Raw genomic sequence first — 18,607 nt, 5'->3', positions numbered from 1 at the left:
TGCAGTGTTACCCGGGGTTCTCTCAACCCAAAGCTCTTGGTAACTTTTACTCTGTGCGAGGTGGTATTAGGAAATAAATCAAGGGAGATACGGCCGTCCAACTGATAGATGGCTGGCACAAACAGGACATCACGGGAGTGCTTTCACTTAAAGGTAAATTTTACTTATTTTCAAGCATTTACACACGTCCACAACAGGTTAGTAAAACACCCCCAAACCTCGATAATTACTGAAGCTGAGTGTGGCTCTCGAGTGGCACAGAGACAGTGTTCCAATGACCAATCTTCCGTCAGCCAGTGGGTACCACAAGATGTCTCCAGAGGAATAGTCCCTCCCAGAGAGTCCAACTACCTCAAACTTTTTCCCCTTATTTATACATTAGTAATACAATGACATGTCACTTAAAGAAAACTTGCTAAACAAGCAGTTTTTAAAGGTCAAGCAAGAGGTTTCCTTCTGATCATCAATTAACCAGATGCGTTTTTTCAGAGTGTGCATGCCTTGAGGCCCTAACAGATACATTCCCGAGGGCACATATAGACAAGCTTCCTGTTTTTCTAAAATACATATATCAGCAATTTCAACATTCTTAGCAGGAAGGACACAGGGTCAAGCAGCCCTTTCTGTGGCACCCAAAACCCTGTCACCTCCTGCCTTGGTTAAGCTAAGGCCACTGCATGGCCAATTTACAGCCTTTTGACTTGGCTACTTTTAGCAATTATCAATAGTGGTTCAGTACGGCCTGCTGACTTGGCTACTGTTAGCAATAAGCAATAGTGATTCTGGTTTGCAAAAATCTCCATATACAGCCAGGGCCGGCTCCAGCTTTTCTGCCACCCCAAGCGGCAAAAAAAAAAAAAAAAAAAAGACGAGCAGCAGCACTTCGGCGGCAGCTCAAACACGCCGCTTCTTTGGCGGCAATTTGGCGGCGGGTCCTTCACTCCCTCTCCTCCTCTTCAGCGGCACTTCGGCAGCAGCTCAAAGAGGAAGAGAGGGAATGAGGGACCCACCACCAAATTCCCGCCGAAGACCCGGACGTGCCACCCCGATACCGGATGGAGTGCCGCCCCTTTGAATTGGCCACCCCAAGCACCAGCTTCCTTAGCTGGTACCTGGAGCCAGCCCTGTGTACGGCAGAGCCTGGTAGAGAATTCAGGATCTGGACTGCCAGTCCAATCCTCTAACCCAGTGGTTCTCTGCCCATTTACCATTGTGGGCCGCATATGCAGCTCTCTATGTGTTATGTGGGCCCCATCCACACAATATATATACTGCCTGTATGGCCCAGAGGATGGCACATAGGTCGCAGCTGTGTGCTGATTGGGCCGTGGGTTGAGAACCGCTGCTCTAACCACTAGCTCACACTGTTTCGTTTGTTTTGTTGTGTGTCCATGCATGATTTTTCTCTCCCACCCACGTAACTCCCTTTTGGATATTTTGAATGAGTACAAAGTCAAAAATAGAAGTTTGGCACTTGTTTATTTGTCTGCTTATGTATTAACCACTAGTTCAGTTTCATTGAACAGTAATCTTGTTGTTTATATTTTCATGCTGATTCTAAAATATTAGAGCTATTAATTTCAGACTTCAGTTATTCCATGTCACAAGTGAACATGTAGACACTGAAACAAAGCTCTCTATCATGGGAGCAAACTGTTGTTGTGATTCGTGTCCAAGCAGTTCAAGAGAACAATCCTGTAACACTAGAATAAAGCAGCCTTTCATTAGAGTTGCACCTTGGAGCTCTTCTCTGAATAGGAAACATTCCAAAAAAGTATTTGAAATTATATCCCCACACCCCAAGCTTTTTTTCAGCCTAGTTAACGTCATAAAATGGATCATGAATATGTCCTTTGAAAAAGATGCCAGTTCTGTGTAGCTTATACAGTGTGTATGTGTTACCACTGAGAAAATTGCCAAGACTGTATAGAATGTATGTGCTAGAGAAGGTTAAGGGAGGGAAAATATATACTGGAATGTGGTGGTATAACAAATCTATCTTGAAAGCTGCATAGATCATGAGTAATGAAACTAAAGATGAAATATCACATCTCGCCCTCATTATTTACAGATACATGTGTATTATCTTACAGCATAAATATTCCATCTGTGCTTTGTGATTATGTTTTTTTTCATCTAAGAAATAAGTCACATTTGTCACACGTCCATAGCTGTGAAATGCCTCTTCCAAGGGAGAAGTTTACAGAATAACGTAACATTTACAATGAGGCTAGTTTTTCATGCAAAGACCTTTTCACAATTCAGAAAAGGTCTTTTTAATTTTAAGGGCTACAAAGTCTGCTCCCCTTGTTCCTGTCCTTTATCATCTTCCACACTGTGTTCTTATAGACAAGAAAGGAGGGGGGAAATCCTAGTGTGTGTCTACACTACAGTGTAAGCCCAGGGTTTGAACTCAAGCTCAAGCCTAAACCCCTTTCTGTCTACAGGCAAATCAGTTGGACCCAGGGTCCCAGGACCCCATGGAAATGGAGGGGCCCAGCCTGAGTCAAGACAGGAACCTGTGTTCAAGCCCTATTGCTTTGCAGCACAGACCAAGCCCAACTGGACTCTTGCTCTGGGAGTTTGCCAGAAGTATCCCACAATCTCATGGGCTGACTTTCTTTGTCCTCGGGACAGTCAAATTTGGTGGACAGTCAGATTTTCCCAAACAGCACCATGAACAAAGGGCTAAAGCAGTCACTGTTTGGGAGGGTGCCAGGAAGTTTGGGTTATGGTAGCTGGACTCGGGCCCACGTAATACAGTGTAGGCAGTGGAGCCCCAGGTTGGGACCCAGGATTCAACAAATTCCAAACCTTGGATTACAAATGACTGGAGACCCTCAAGCCCTAGGTTAACAAACCCAGGGTCTGCTAACTCGAGTTCTATCAAGGCTGGGTTTACACTGCAGTGTAGATGTACCCCCTGTGTCTAATAAATCTGAAATCCATCAGGCCCTTGAAACACTCAATCTCCTTCCACGGTTCAGGTGGCATTACATTCAGCAAGAGAACAAATGCACTTTGTTCTCAGAGTTTTTGCTGTTGGTTACAGAGGAGTCGCACACATCCAGTGCTCTTGCCCATGGAAACGTTACTTTTGCTCATCCTGTTGACTTTCCTTATTTTAAAATAAAGTCTTTCTTTAGAAAGTAAATATGTTGCTTTTTGTGCATGGAAACAATGTGGGGGCCAAAAGACCTAAGAGACCAATTTTCAAATGTTCAATATCCACATTTAGGCTCAAACTTTTAAAAGAACTCAGCTCAATTTATGCACCTAACTAAGGGGCAGATTGTCAAAAGTGCCCAACACCCAGCAGTTCCCACTGTGACAGGGGTGGCCAGATTTTCTAAAGAGCTGAGCACCCAATGTGCCAAGCTCTTTTGAAAATCTGGATTCAGTTGTGGATACTGAGATCTTTGGAAAACTCTGACCCTGCTCCCAGGGTCCTCTGTGGTTCAGTTTCTGCACCTGTAAAATGGAGAAAACGACAAGCCATTTAATAAGGCATAATTCATTAATATTTGTGAAGTGCTTTCAGATCCTTGGCTACTGGGCACTATATGTATAAATTTGTAAGGAACAAATAGTTGATTTGCATGGCCCCAGTCCTCCCTTGGGGGTTTAAATAAAAATATACAAATAAATTGCTCCAAAAAAAGGAAAATGTAAATGGCACCTAACAAATTCATGCCAATTTGCAATGTGTGTAATAACCAGTGTGTGTGGTTTTAGTAAGGGTGAATGTTCTACATAAGGAAGACGTCGTGCTTAGCTAAATGTTGCAATAGCACCTTCAGACCCCATAGGTGGTCTCGACTGCAGGCAAGAAACCTTACAGACAACAACAGTTGCAAGGAGAAGCAGGCGAATGATCACTCAGGGCCAAACGTTCAGCAGTGCCCATGCTAAACTGCACACATACAAACTGTTTATCGAACACCAGCAGGGTTTGCATGCACTGGCACTTTTGTGCACAATTCAGGCATGCACAAAGTACACATGCAATTTAGCACATGGACTCTTGAAATGTTTCCTTCAAATGTTACAGAGCTGTGTGGAACATAGCTGTAGCCAAAGTGCGGACCAGCAAATATTTGGATTGCTGTATTAACTATAGTAAAATAATAATTGGAGATATACCAACCTCCTAGAACTGGAAGGGACCTTGAAAGGTCATTGAGTCCAGCCCCCTGCCTTCACTAGCAGGACCAATTTCTTTTTGCCCCAGATCTCTAAGTGACCTCCTCAAGGATTGAATTCACAACCCTAGGTTTATCAGACCAATGCTCAAACCACTGAGCTATCCCTTCCCCCTGTTGCTTTGCTTCCACAGTCTGGGTGAATGACAAAACAAGGCAAACAACCCAGTGTATCCCCATCATGGCCTTCCTTGATGGATGATCTCAGGCTGGAAGTGAGATACTTTCCATAGTATGTAAGGAAAAGATTCATAAATTCCAAGGCCAGAAGGAACCATTATGATCATCTAGTCTGACCTCCTGTATAACACAGATCATAGAACTTCCCCAAAACAATTCTTAGAGCAGACTGTTAGAAAAATACCCTATCTTGATTTAAAAATTGTCAGTGATGGAGACTCTACCATAACCTTTGGTAAATTGTTCCAACGGTTAATTACTCTCACCATTACAAATGTACACCTTATTTCCAGTCTGAATTTGTCTAGCTTCAATTCCCAACCATTAGATCATGTTATGTATTTCTCTGCTAGATCAAAGAGACATTGTTAAATATTTGTTCTCTATATAGATACTTATAGGCTGTAATCAAGTCACCCCTTCACCTTTCCCTGGATCTCTTGCAGGGCCACTCCCCCTGCTTTTCTCCCTATGCACACCCTATAACTGACATCTTTGGAAAACTGGAGAGCTACAAAGGGCAGCACTTTTTCCACTTACTCCCTATTTATAGGAAGCCAAAACTTAGATTAGCCATCTGTGCACTGTATGAGGAGTCATTTGCTCCCCTCAACTCATGGCAGCAGTAGATTCCTGACTACATAGTGTAGTAAATTGCTTACAGTGGAACAATATAGCTTCACAGTACAAATTCTCCTTTTGCAAAAATTACTGCTTGCTCAGTGCTAGACTGAAATATTTGCCTGCAAAAAAAAATTACTGTTATAAGCAGCAGTGGTAAAGCAGCAGGACGAGAATACTACTGTACAGATCAGAAACAATGAGGAATCCGGTGGCACCTTAAAGACTAACAGATTTATTTGGGCATAAGATTTCGTGGGTAAAAAACCCACTTCTTCAGATGCATGGAGTGAAAATTACAGATGCAGGTATAAATATGACACATGAAGAGAAGGGAGTTACCTAACAAGTGGAGAACCAGTGTTGACAAGGCTAGTTCAGTCAGGGTGGATGTGGTGCACTCCCAATAATTGATGAGGAGGTGTCAATACCAAGAGAGGGAAAAGTGCTTTTGTAGTGAGCTAGCCACTCCCAGTCCCTATTCAAGCCCAAATTAATGGTGTTAAGTTTGCAACTGAATTGTAGCTCTGCATTTGCAAACTTAACACCATTAATTTGGGCTTGAATAGGGACTGGGGGTGGCTGGCTCACTACAAAAGCAATTCTACCCCTCTGGGTATTGACACCTCCTCATTATTGGAAGTGGACCACATCCACCCTGATTGAATTGGCCATGTCAGCACTGGTTCTCCACTTGTTAGGTAACTCCCGTCTCTTCATGTGTCAGTATATTTATACCTGCATCTGTAATTTTCACTCCATGCATCTAAAGAAGTGGGGTTTTTACCCACGAAATCTTATGCCCAAATAAATCTGTTAGTCTTTAAGGTGCCACCGGACTCCACGTTGTTTTTGTGAATACAGACTAACTCAGCTACCCCTCTGATACTGTACAGATCAGGTTAGCTTAAGGAAGGGGAGCTAGGGGGGACCTATTGCTGTAGGAAAACTTCAGTACAATGCCAGCAGCACCACTGCTGAATTTCTAAGAAGTCGCCAAAGTTGAGTGTTCACACATTAAAGCAGAAGCCTCTCTTCAGAGCTGCAGTCCCCAATGTGGATTTCTTAAGCAACGATTGAAATTGTTGGTAGGAAAGCTAGAGCTATTGCAGCCATTTCCTATTAGATTGTGTCTCAGTGGGCAGGGTGGGGTAATAGGACACTCCTGAGCTGCTTAGATCTAATATTACACTTAATTTATACATTTATCATTGGTGCTGGTGGAAACTCAGAATTTCTATTCTGTGGAAAATTGCAACATTTTGAAATTTTGAAACAAAATCATTGACAATGTCCCACTAAATGAAATTTTTGAAAAAAAAAATAAATTTGGGTCAAAGTTCTGATTCAGACTTTTTAAATTTTATATACTACATTACAATGTATAACATAATAATTGATCTTGAAACAAAGTCTTTTTGAAATAAAAAAATTGAAAGAGTCCATTCTAATAAGGTTGAATTGGAAATTTGGTTTTAATTTTTCTTTTTCTAAACAGAATTTCATCAAAAGCGACATGTTTCCATGGAAAGTTTGATTTTTGACAAAATTGCTTTTTCCAGTGGAAAAACATTCCATTGGAAAGATTTTAGCCAGCATTAATTATCATACTCTACTAGGGAATGTTCTCCAAATTTAAGAAGGAGGGTGTATTTATTGATTTTGTTTCAATACATTGCTCTGAAGAAATGAAATATTTGAAACAAAATAGCCACTGTTATTTATGTAGGGCCTAAGGTATTTCCATTTTGCTGGCACAAAGCAAGCAGCAGGAGCTCAAGAATGACCCCTATTCCCCATAGCTGTGCTGACATCCCTGTTGATTCATGTACACTAACAGGGTAATAAACAGAAATGCCTTTTGAATTACAAGTTCTATTAGCAATACAGGGGAAAGATCAGTGTTTGCCAAACAGAGAAGGACAAAACTGGTAAGGAAAGGAATTTTATGTTCAAGCTTCTCAGAGGGGATTAAAAGCGCTCTCTTAATAATGACTGAACGAAAACTGAAATGGTGTGTCATTGACCATACAAACACTGCCCTGCATATGTCCACACCCACACCCCATGTGCAGCAAGACGGGGCCAAATGCATAAGGTTGCTGCAGAGTGTTTTCTAATAACTTTTCATCCTTCATCTCCACATGCTAAATATATAATAAGAGACCTTGTTTTCTTGCCCTGTAGTCCCATATGACCAAAATGAGGGACATTAGTGAGTGTTAGAAAAAGTATTCAAGTGTGAAATGAATTTCTCAAACATTAATAAGTATTTCTAGAACCTCACTTTCATAATTTGACAGTTCCACAGTTAATAAATCACAGCGAAAGGAAAGTGTGATAACAGCACAGCAAAAGGAAGCCTGGATCTATGAAGTGCAATTGAGGGATAAGTGAAAGAAGCATGCTGATGACCCCATGTTTACTTTTTGGTGTTCTGAGCTTTCACTTGATTACATTCATTCCTCTCCTCTGAAGCCCTATTATGTGCATTTACCTGTGTTCTCAACTGTTGTTTTTTGTAATTTGGCCTCTTTGCCAAGTTATTTCCATGATTTAAGGAGCACCAATTTAAAAAAGGCTGAGATGAAAGGAACATCTACAGTGGAAGCTAAAGGCCTTTCTAAAGAGATGGGTTGATTATAGTTAAAGTGCTGAGCGAAACAATTCTGGGCTTGAACTGGCAATCTCCAATAATCATACTTTGGCCTGTGGATGAAAAGGGGAGTCAGTTACACACAACAATGTAGCAACAAGGCAATCAGTGGGAGTAATTATTTGCATTAACAGCTAGAGGCCCCAAATGAGGTCAGGTTCCATTGTGCTAGGTACTGGAAATACATGTAGTGTAAGATAGCCCCAGCCCCAAAGGGCTTGTTTGCATTGCAAAGTTAACTCTCACTGAGTCTGTCTGCACAGCAACTGGACCCCCATAGCTGGCCTGTGCCAGCTGACTTGGGCTCGCGGGGCTTGGGCAACGGGGCTGTTATATGCACTTCCCCAGTGAAGTGGCAGGGTCCCAGACCCCTGGCTCCAGCCCAAGCCTGGAAGTCTACACAGCAATGAAATAGCCCCACAGCCTGAGACAGACGGGCCCAAGTCAGCTGGCACTGGTCATCCATGGGTTTTTCTTTGCTGTGTAGACATACCCACTCTAACTCAAGTGTTACCCTAACTCAAGTCCCATCCCCACACAAAAACCCTTAACTCGAGTGTGGCAGTGCTTTAACTCAAGTTGGCTGGCCCATGTCAGGGCACAGGCTAAAGCTTGAATTAGCATAACTCATCAGCTGCTAACATGACCAGTCATTAGTGTGGATGCAGGCTAGTGACACCCAAGTGCTGCTTGTCCTCCAATTTCCCTCCTGGTGCCCAGAGGAGACAGACAATTTCTCCAACAATTTACTGGGAAATAATTCATAGAGTGACTCTTCTACTAAGAATCATGGGATCCGCCCCCAGAAGTCTTACAGACACACACGAGTGAGTATAGTGCCAGTGAGAAACTGCAGAACTGGAATTAATGTGCAAACTTGATACCATCAAATTAGGCCTGAATAAAGACTGGGAGTGGATGGGTCACTACAAAAACTAATCTCCCCCTGCTGATACTCACACCTTCTTGTCAACAGTTTGAAATGGGCCACCTTGTTTACATTGGCCTCATTAGCACTACAAAAGTGATTTCCACCCCTTCTTGTCAACTGTTGAGAATAGCCCACTTCCACCTTAATTGAATTGGCTCGTTAGCACTGACCCCCCACTTGGTAAGGCAACTCCCACCCTTTCATATGCTGTGTATTTATACATCCCTACTATATATTCCATTCCATGCATCTGATGAAGTGGGTTATAGCCCATGAAAGCTTATGCCCAAATAAATTCCTTAGTCTCTAAGGTGTCACTGGATTCCTTGTTGTTTTTGCTGATACAGACTAACACGGCTCCCCCTCTGAAACAACAGATCTGGTGTTATTTCACAGTGTGACTGCACTCACTCAAGCTAAGCTAACTCAAAAGGAGTAGCTCAAGTGTAGATAACTCAGATCAGTTCTTTAGTGAAGACCCAGTCAGAGAGTTTACAATCTAAATAAACAAGACAGACAAAGGGGGAGAAGGGAAACAAAGGCAGAAAGAGGGGAAGATCACATACAAAGTCAGTGGCAGAAACAAACTAATCTTTGTACAGCACCCAGCACAATGGGGCTCTATTTCTGTTAGGGCCACTAGACATTACCATAATACAACTAATAATAATAATATAATTAATAATAATAACAACATTCCTGCTAGGCAACTCTTTCACTATACTATGTGTGGAAATAGACTACCCAAGCGCCACAAACATAGGCAAAGTGAACCAGTTTAATGATTTGAACCTGCAGTCACAGAAAAACATTCCCAAGTCCTGGCCAGCTCAGACAAAGACGGACAAGGCCATCAGGATTTAATCTATAAAGTAGCATACTTCTCAGTTCCTGCAGCTTTTCTTACACACAATTCCTAGACCCCAGTTTTGGAAACCCTGCACACTGTATAAAAGCCAGAGCCATTCATAACTTTTAATAGGTATTGAGATGACTGACTGGGCATCTGCAGATTTGTTATCGTATGAGGTTGAGAATGCTGACACTTGCGTGTCATATGCCGGGAGAATGCAGCAGCAGCATGCACACCAATGTGCTCACTCACTTAGGATGTGAGACTGGGGCAGCCACAGGAGGTCAGGCTATGCGTGGAGAGAGAGCGGGGAATGGAATTAACTTCATCGAGAAAACAACGTTTCCTTCTTTCTAGCCTCCTTTAAACCAAGTGACAGTTTGTGGGGCGTCCTTGAGGCTCTGTTAAGGACGGAGCTATAGAGTCATGTGCCTGTTAATGTCCTTCCAGTGGCTTATTGAAGGTCTGTCTGTGACAGAGTGAAACTCCAGCAGGAATAGTTCATCTTGTGTCCACTTGATTTCTTGCTGAGTCTTTTCACCCGTGGTGAAAAGGTACAGTAGTTGTGAACTGTCACTAGCTACACAATAATTACAGCAGGGACAGTTTACTAAGGAGGGGCATAACTAGAGAGAGGCCTGCCTGTGTATCCAAAGAGGCCTGAATCTCCTTGCTCCGCAATTTGTGCAGTCACTAGCACCTGTGCACTGTGCTGCAAATTACTCAGAGTGGGAGCATTTTACACCGCTTACTTTGCACTGAAATAAACGATGACAAGTCCTAAATTCAAACCCCAGATCCAGCTTCTGTTCCTTAATTTGCAACCTGAACCCATCCAGTATGATGTGCTGCATCTAAATACCTGTACCAGCGTGTGTGATTGTGATAGGCATGAACCCAGATCTTAAGAGGCTGTAACCCTAGAGACAGACATTCTGTCCCCCACTGTGGCCTCTATGCACACTCCAGCAATATACAGGGGCCCTACAGGAGGTATAGCTGGCCAATGGAAAATTCCTTGGTGCAGTCAGTCAGCTAGCTCTGTGGCAAACCCTGGCATAGAGGGTGCACTGGGAATGGCAAAGAAAGGGCACAGGAGGACTGTGGTGAATGAGGTTACCAGGATTCTGCATTGCACTTCAACCTGCTCGCAGTCAGGGACAGGCCACTAAACCTTAGATCCCCAGAAAAGCCCAAAATGCAAAGCCATCCACCTTTCCCTTTGAGATTCCTGGAGCACATATTCCCAAAGTTGTAACAAAAGCTTCTTTTCTTCACAAAGTCAGTCACTAGAGTTCGATAGGCCCCATGGATTCCAAGGCCAGAAGGGACCATTGTAACCATATAGTCTGATCTCCTGTCTAATACAGGCCACAGAACTTCCCCCAAAATACTCCTGCAGCAGATCTTTTAGGAAAACATCCAAAATCCAATCTTGATTTAAAACTTTTCAGTGACAGAGAATCCACCACAACCCTTGGTAAATTGTTTTAATGGTTAATTACTCTCACCATTCAAAATTTGCACCCTATTTCCAGTCTGAATCTGTTTAGCTTCAGCTTCCAGTCATTGGACCATGCCAGTTATTAAATATTTGTTCCCCATGTCGATACTTATAGACCATAATCAACTAACTCCTTAACCTTTTCTTTGTTAAGCCCAACAGACTGAGTCTCACTATAAGGCAGGTTTTCTAATTCTTTAATCATTCTTGTGGCTCTTCTCTGAACCCTCTCCAATTTATCAACTTCCTTCTTGACTTGTGGACACCAGATCTAGACACAGCATTCCAGCAGAAGTTGCACCAGTGCCACATATAGAGGTAAAATAACCTTTCTGCTTCTACTCAAGTTTCCCCTGTTTATGCATCCCAGGATCGCATTAGCCCTTTTGGCCACAGCATCACATTGGGACCTCATGTTTAGCTGATTATCCACATAACCCCCAAATCATTTTTCAGAGTCACTGCTTCCCAGGATGGAGTTCCCCATCCTGTAAGTATGGCCTAAGTTCTTGGTTCCCCGAGGTTTACATTTACATTTAGCCATATTAAAATGCATATTGTTTGGTTACACCCAGCTTACCAAGTGATCCAGATCACTCTGAATCAGGGTGAATCTCAGTAGGAAGGCCACCATGTAAGCAAACAAAGGGAACCCAGCAGGGCTAAAGAATTTTTGTCTGTTGTCTGTTTTAATTTTCTTCAGTTCCAACCTGAATATAGTGCCCTCCTTTCAGTAGTGCCTGAAAACCTGTTTAGTTCAGGGTGGCTATGAGCATCCTCCCTTCACACACACAGCTCTGCTGATGTTCCCTAACTCTGGACCAACATCCTGCATCTTCCTGTACTACCTGGCAAATAATACTGTGGTTTATGACTACACCATGTGCAACAAACCCTGGGCTTGTGATAGATTTTATATGGTTTCAAGCTGAAGTCTACTGTGCTGCATGGGAGCCTGTCTGTTTTAGAGGATAAAGGCTTTTGCTTCAGTTGCTGTCATGAACAGACACTGCATCCTAGGTCTTGCAGAGAAAGCTGGCTGTGGACCGTATCCCAGCAGGTTGTTACAGATAGAGGCATTCTTGGTTTTTAGTTCAGGGAAGCTGTTGTGCCAGAAGTTCAGAGTTAGTTCCAGCACTGGCTGAACCCTGGTGTCCTCACAACTGCCCTTATTGAAGTGAAAGGGGGGAGAATTCTCACTCTCTCTCTCTCTCTCTCATATGATGCTGTCGGTCCTTTATGAACAATGACATTTCCCCCCTGCTTTTCAGATGTCCTCAGCTCACCTGAAAACATTGGTCCAAGTTAATCTTCAGTGTAATTCCAAGTGAAGGCAATGAAGTTGCACCAGGAATCAGTTGCGCTCTGTGTTTTACTTAAATTGGACTTAAAAGGACAGACTTCTGAATGCTGCTTTCTAAGGACGTGTGAATTAGGGCCCAGTCTGGTGAGGTTCTCATCTTCTTTGGCTCCTGCTGAAGTCAATGAGAGAAGAGGGTTCACGGGACCACACAGTCATCAGACTCTCGCAGAGTTGGGTCCTCTTCATAATGAATGTAAAACTAGGGTGACCGGATGTCCCAATTTTATAGGGACAGTCCTGATTTTTGGATCTTTTACTTACATAGGTTCCTATTACCCCCCACCCCAGTCCTGATTTTTCACATTTGCTGTCTGGTCACCCCATGTAAAACTACTCCAAAAGCATTCTTCCCCATCACATCGTGTGATACACTGAAGAGCTGGCCCATTTTCCAGCAAATTGGCCCTCGGTATTTAGATAAAGTAAGATAAGAAGGTAGGGAGGAGACAGTTGTCTCAGAAATATTTGATGCAGAGCTAATGAGGAAGAAATGTGGCCAGCTCAGTGCACTGGGAACCAGGACTCCTGGGTCATAGTCCTGGTTCAGTAACTAGCATGCTATGTGATGCAGCTTCATGTCAGAAATGTATGAAAACTCTACTGAATGAGTCGTTTGTTTATTTATTTATTTATTTAGTGTACTGCAGTAGCACTAGCAACCCCAGTCATGGACTAGGTCCCCGTTGCGCTAGGCATTGTACAGATGACAAAAAAAAATGTCCCCTGCCCTACATTTCCTCTAAAGTTTTCCCAGTGCTGAATTTAAAGGGGAGGGGTCACATCAGCTAAAATGGAGACCCTTTTTCGTGAGGTTTCTATGAAATGAAAGCTTTGAATTTCTCCCAGCTTTCTGCTTCCACCCTTTTCTTACCATGTTAACATCTCTTTGCCCATGCCCCACATGTTTGTGTCATGAAGCTCGAAGTTACCATCAGAACAGTATATCTCAAGAAAATAAATCAAGTTTAGTCCATAGCCAACTTTGTGGTAGACTTTTATATAGTGATACAACTTTAAATGGCACCTTTCAGAGATCAAAAAAAGACATGGGGTGAATCCTGACCCCACTGAAGTCAATAGCAAAATTCCCATTGATTTCAGTGAAGCCTGGATTTCACCCCTGGTCCCTGCCTCAAAAAGCTAACAATCTAATCCTGAAAAGGTGACACACTTCTACAGACTGCCTCCATTAATAAGGATTCCCATTTAAGTCGGTAGGACCCCACACAACCATAAGAATCTGTGTGAATGGATACCATTGCTTTAATTAGATATACTGAGGAAATGTAGCTAGCGGACACGGGATGAGGAAAGGAAGGACGAGAGTTAAAGCAAGTAATAAATATTATTATGTAGCAAAAAAACCTTATAAGTTTTGGTATTTTTGACTGAGCCTCCGGCTGGGCGGGAGGAGAGGAGCAAAGAGCACAGGAATGGAAGCCAGTGATGAAAATGAAGATGAGCAAGGAGGGTTTTGAAAGAGGTGAATGAGGCCACTGGGCCATGGGAAGATAGAGTTTGTAACAAGCATAAAGGGCCCAGTATCTCAGTTCAGGGCAACTGCACTTGTGTTCCCCCTCCATGGTCCAGCAAGTTTCTGGCTCTCCAGCCATTCTCTCTCTTGGGTGGAGACCCATGTCTTTCTCCCTCCTGAGTGGGGATTTCCTAGGCTGCACAGTTCCCTGCCTACATTGTGAGTTCCCCAGCAAGCCAGACTGTCTAAGCAGGCCTTCTCTGCTTTCTCTTCAGAGGCTATAAAAGCATAATTGCCCACTGTTATAGGGTACCACACAGCTCTCTCTAAGCAAGCACGTTTATTCTTAAGGTGAAAGCATTACAGAGAATGTGGTCACCCTTCCCCCATGGAATTACAAAACATCCCTGGCTTACAATGGTACATCAGTTGAATACAGCCAGATCTCACAAAGATGTTGCAGGAAATTGCAAGATCTGTCAGACAGATTTTCAAAAGAGATAAGCACCCAGTGTGCTGAGCTTTTTTGAAAATCTGGCCACTTATGTAGGTGCTTAATGGGAGCTGAGCCCTTGAAAATGTGTCCCACATAGAGAAGCATGAGAAAGGCCCCAGAGGTGAAAATGAGCTGAGGAGACCAACGGAGCCCCAAGGTGGTAAAGAGGACACAGGGGGCAAAATGGGGAGCAACAGAAGAGGAGATGGGAGAAGAGCAGAGCTGTGCATAATGTTAGAATACAGGACGAGGAGCATGAACTTTATGCAGAATGAGACAGGGGCCCAGTAAAGCGACTCTAACAGGAAAAGGAAGAGGTTAAATGAGCCCAGGGAGAGAGAATCAGGACATGAAGCCAGGAGGACTGGAAGGAAGAGATGGAGTTTGAAAATGCTCCTTCTCCTGATACTTTCCTCTAATGAGCATATCAGCAGCAGTATGGGAGGGAGCTCTTTGTGGAAAGCAAAGAGGGTGCAAAACAAGGGAAATTGATCTTTAATTGACCAGGGTTAGTTTATTTATAATTCAGTGAATAAAAAGTCCTGCCACATTTAAAGAATTTCTCATCTTTTCCAAAATTACAAATAAATGAACTGGGAATTAGCTAGAGATAAGCCTGAACCAGAACACTGGATCAGAACCAAGACAGCCAGCCCTATCCCAGAGAAACTTTGGGGATGTTTGGATGCAGATTTAGAGGCCAAACTTAGGCCTATCCCAGAATGGGCTAAAGATGGCTACCCAATTCCAGCAGCCCAGACACCAAGGAAAATCTGATTTAGATCGAATTCTGGGCCCAAACTTCACAACTCAGGCTCATCTGTAGAACTAATCACAAAGGGAAGAGAGATCATGAACTCTGGCTCCAAAAACATACATGCACTTGACTTAATCACTCTGGGTTCTGTCCTCCAAGGTCTATGGCATTGGCTTAATGGAGCTAGGGCCTGGGAAGGGAGACAGGTTGCACTGATGCAGTTAAGTGCAGCGCTGTAGCTGCTATTTGTCATTCTGCGACTCGTGATTTGTCTAAAGAGAAAAACAAATAACTTGCTGGGGGAATAAGGAAGAAATTGGTTGTGGCCTGGTCTTCCAGAAGTGGGTATAAGGCTCAGCATCCAGAGAGCCCGGTGTCAGTAGCCCTCAAGGGTGGCTACTAATTATCATTTCAATCTCTCTCTCTCTCTCTCTGCTGGTTGTTGGGGTAGGAGGTGCCTGTGTTGTCAGGTGAATGAGGGAGCGAAGATAAAAATCTGTGGTGAGGAAATGCGACAGCTTTCTCAGTCCCTCCTTTGATGTGGCAGGCTAAATTAATTTTACAACGGAACTACCCTGAGCAGATGTGGTCATGACCTCCTGAACTGCCCTAGCGCACAGAAAAGGGCCCAGCAACATCAAAGATAAAAGACAACTGGAGTTCCCCCAGCGCACAAGGTGAAACCACGGCAGGGCCACTAGCACAGACCTCCATTGGAGATGGGTTATTACCACAAAGGAAGAAACAAATACCTGACGTCTGGCATATGGGAGGGAGCTGCTCCTTGCTCAGTAGCCTCATGAAGTTCAATGGGGTTTGTTCTCAGTAGCATAGAACAGAGTTAGGGCCAAAGATTCCTGTTTAAGATTGATTCTTGCTCTGCATCCAGGAGAAAAACAAAACAGTGATCATGCAGCAGGACAGAACTCCCCTAGTAGAAAGAAACCTGTGAAGGTTGGAGTCATCCTCCAAATCTAATTCCTGTGATTTTGGAATGAGTTCTAAATTTGGTGAACCAAATTTCTTTCTTTCTTTCTATGTTAGGACTCAGGAGACCTGGCTTTTATTCCCAGCTCTGCTCTTGGTCCGCTGGGTGACACTGGGCAAGTAGCTTCATCTTTCTGTGCTTTAAGTTCCCCATCTGTGCAACGAGGATGCTGATGCTGATCTTATGTTGGTACAAGAGCTGGGTATTAATAGTAGTATTTTATTCTGTTTAGCTAGTCTTAGGTATTTCTAGGGTGCCCTTTACCATTGTTTCTGAGCTCCATGCCACTTTGTCACGTATTCCCCAGCTGTAAGGACTGATCCTGGACAGAGCTGAGCACCTTGTATTCACATTGGGAATGTCTGCACTGCAGCGGGAAGCAAGCCTCGGAGCCCGGCTAGATAGACTCACGCTAGCAGGGCTTGAGCTAGCATGTTAAAAATTGCCGTGTGGGTGTTGTGGCAGAAGAGCCTGAACTGCAATGTCCACACTGCTATTTTTAGCACACTAGTGCAAGTCCACCTATCCAGGCCGGGAGGCTTGCTCCCAGCTGCTGTGTAGACATCCTCATTGATTTCAGAAGATGTGGGCACGTCTCACACTTAGCCTCATGATCCCTACTCCTCTGTTCAAGCATCTCATGAGAAGTTGATGGCATTTGAAGGACATCTGGCCAATTTCTGAAGCCCTTACTCCCCTTGATGAGCAGTTACCATCTCTTATATGACCCCCTATTACTCTGGGATCTGAGCACCTCATAATGTTTATTGTCTTTATCTTCACAACACCCCCATGAGGTAGGGGAGAACTAAGGCACAGAGAGGTTAAGTGATTTGTCCAAGGTCACAGAGGAAGTTTGTGTCTAAATAGCGATGTGACCCCAGGTCTCTCAAGACCTAGGCTGGGGCACCAGCCACTGGACCAGCCTTGCTCTCATGAGCAGAGTTACAGCAATGAACACAAGGTGAGGATCTGTTTATTTTTGCAACAGTAAAACAATTCAGCAGCCTGTCTTAGCATTCTGAGACAGCACCGGGGAATTCCACAGCACCTGGTTACCAATAGAAACTCAGTTGTTCCATTTTTTATTGTCCTTGTGCCTGTTATAAAACTGTAGCAAAAATAACCAGAAGCAAGTAGGTGTTCTCAGTAGGCATCAGTGCTCCACAGCAAACTTTAAAAACCCATGCATGATGTATATAAAGACATTGGGAGCCTGGCAACACAGTAATGGTGTATGTGCACCCTGGAGTCCTCAGACACAGCAGGATCAGAGGCAGCAGGGAATGCAGAAGCTAATCTCCCACAATATGTAACAATAACACAGTGGAATGGCTCATTTTCTGATAGAGCCAGATCCTGTTCCCATCCTGTGGAGAAACTTAGGGCCAGAGAAAGGGGAAAACTGTGAGGCTGTCCTGACAACTTGCCCCAAAGCATTCCTGCAAGGGTGAGAAGATTGTGGGGGCTATAGAGACAGTAGGAGATGAAGTGTCCCAACCCTTCAGAAACAGGATATCCATGGAGAAGGGAACCTCTTCATTCACAGAGGCAGGAGCCATCCTGCACACATATGTCTGTTCCTCTGTGTGTTTATTATTGGCTGAGTCCAAGGGTGACTGCAAATCCTGACCCTCCCCCATGGAATAATCTGGAGAATGTCAGGGGTTGCAGGAAGGGGGAGAAGAAGACTGCTGCTGATGATGAGGTGTGGAGTCCTATTGACTTCAATGGAGCTGCCCTGATTTACACCAGTTGAAGGTCTGTAAGATTGGGATAGGAACACTGATCCCTCTTTTCTAAAGGGCTGTGAGGTCTGCAGATGAAAAGTGCTATGTATTATATTGCTGGACAGCTATAGGGAGCATTGTTATATCTATTTGGATTATAGATATAGAAACAAGGAAAGAGTTTGGCAGACTGATGCAAGGACTAAAAAGAAAACATTCTGAAATGCCGTCATGCAGAGAGAGCCCTCCCTAGAAAGGTCGGGTGAGGGCATTTCTCTTTTGTCTGAACTCCAGCTGCCTCAGTCCCAATCCAGCATTGAAGAGATTCATCTGATTGTGTTAAAATCAAATGTACTTACAGGTAGATGTCAGTCAGCCATTGAGGGAAAGGGAATCACTTAACTTTCTGCTTAAATAAAAAATATAAATATATGGAGATATACCTATCTCATAGAGCTGGAAGGGACCCTGAAAAGTCATCAAGTCCAGCCCCCTGCCTTCATTAGAAGGACCAAATGCTGATTTTTGCCCCAGATCCCTAAGTGGCCCTCTCAAGGAGTGAGCTCACAATGCTGGATTTAGCAGGCCAATGCACAAACCACTGAGCGATCCCTCCCCCCTTGAACTATCCCTCCCTGCTTCTTTGTCAATTCCCCTCCATAATAGTTCTTGTCAATTTACATTATTCATGAATAGCAGAGCTAACTTAAAATGTATCCTTGATGGAATATAATGCAAACAATTTTCTGTGTGGGTGGGAAAAAACAAAATAATAATTACAATACAAGATGATAGCACTTATAACAAAATAGCATTTCATATAAAAATCTTAGTGGCAAGAATAAATCTTCC

General features: G+C 43.5%; 1 long non-coding RNA gene across 1 annotated transcript in view; it reads left to right on the top strand.

Annotated features, from left to right (window-relative positions):
* Positions 1-18,607, top strand: part of LOC120387522 — a 98,704-nt gene that overhangs the window by 63,840 nt on the left and 16,257 nt on the right. The gene's annotated exons all lie outside the window — the stretch shown is intronic.

The sequence above is a fragment of the Mauremys reevesii genome, linkage group 20, assembly GCF_016161935.1.
Source record: "Mauremys reevesii isolate NIE-2019 linkage group 20, ASM1616193v1, whole genome shotgun sequence".
NCBI classification, from domain to species: domain Eukaryota; kingdom Metazoa; phylum Chordata; order Testudines; family Geoemydidae; genus Mauremys; species Mauremys reevesii.
The sequence above is the reverse complement of the archived record's forward strand: the minus strand, read 5'-3'. Positions and strand labels throughout refer to the sequence as shown.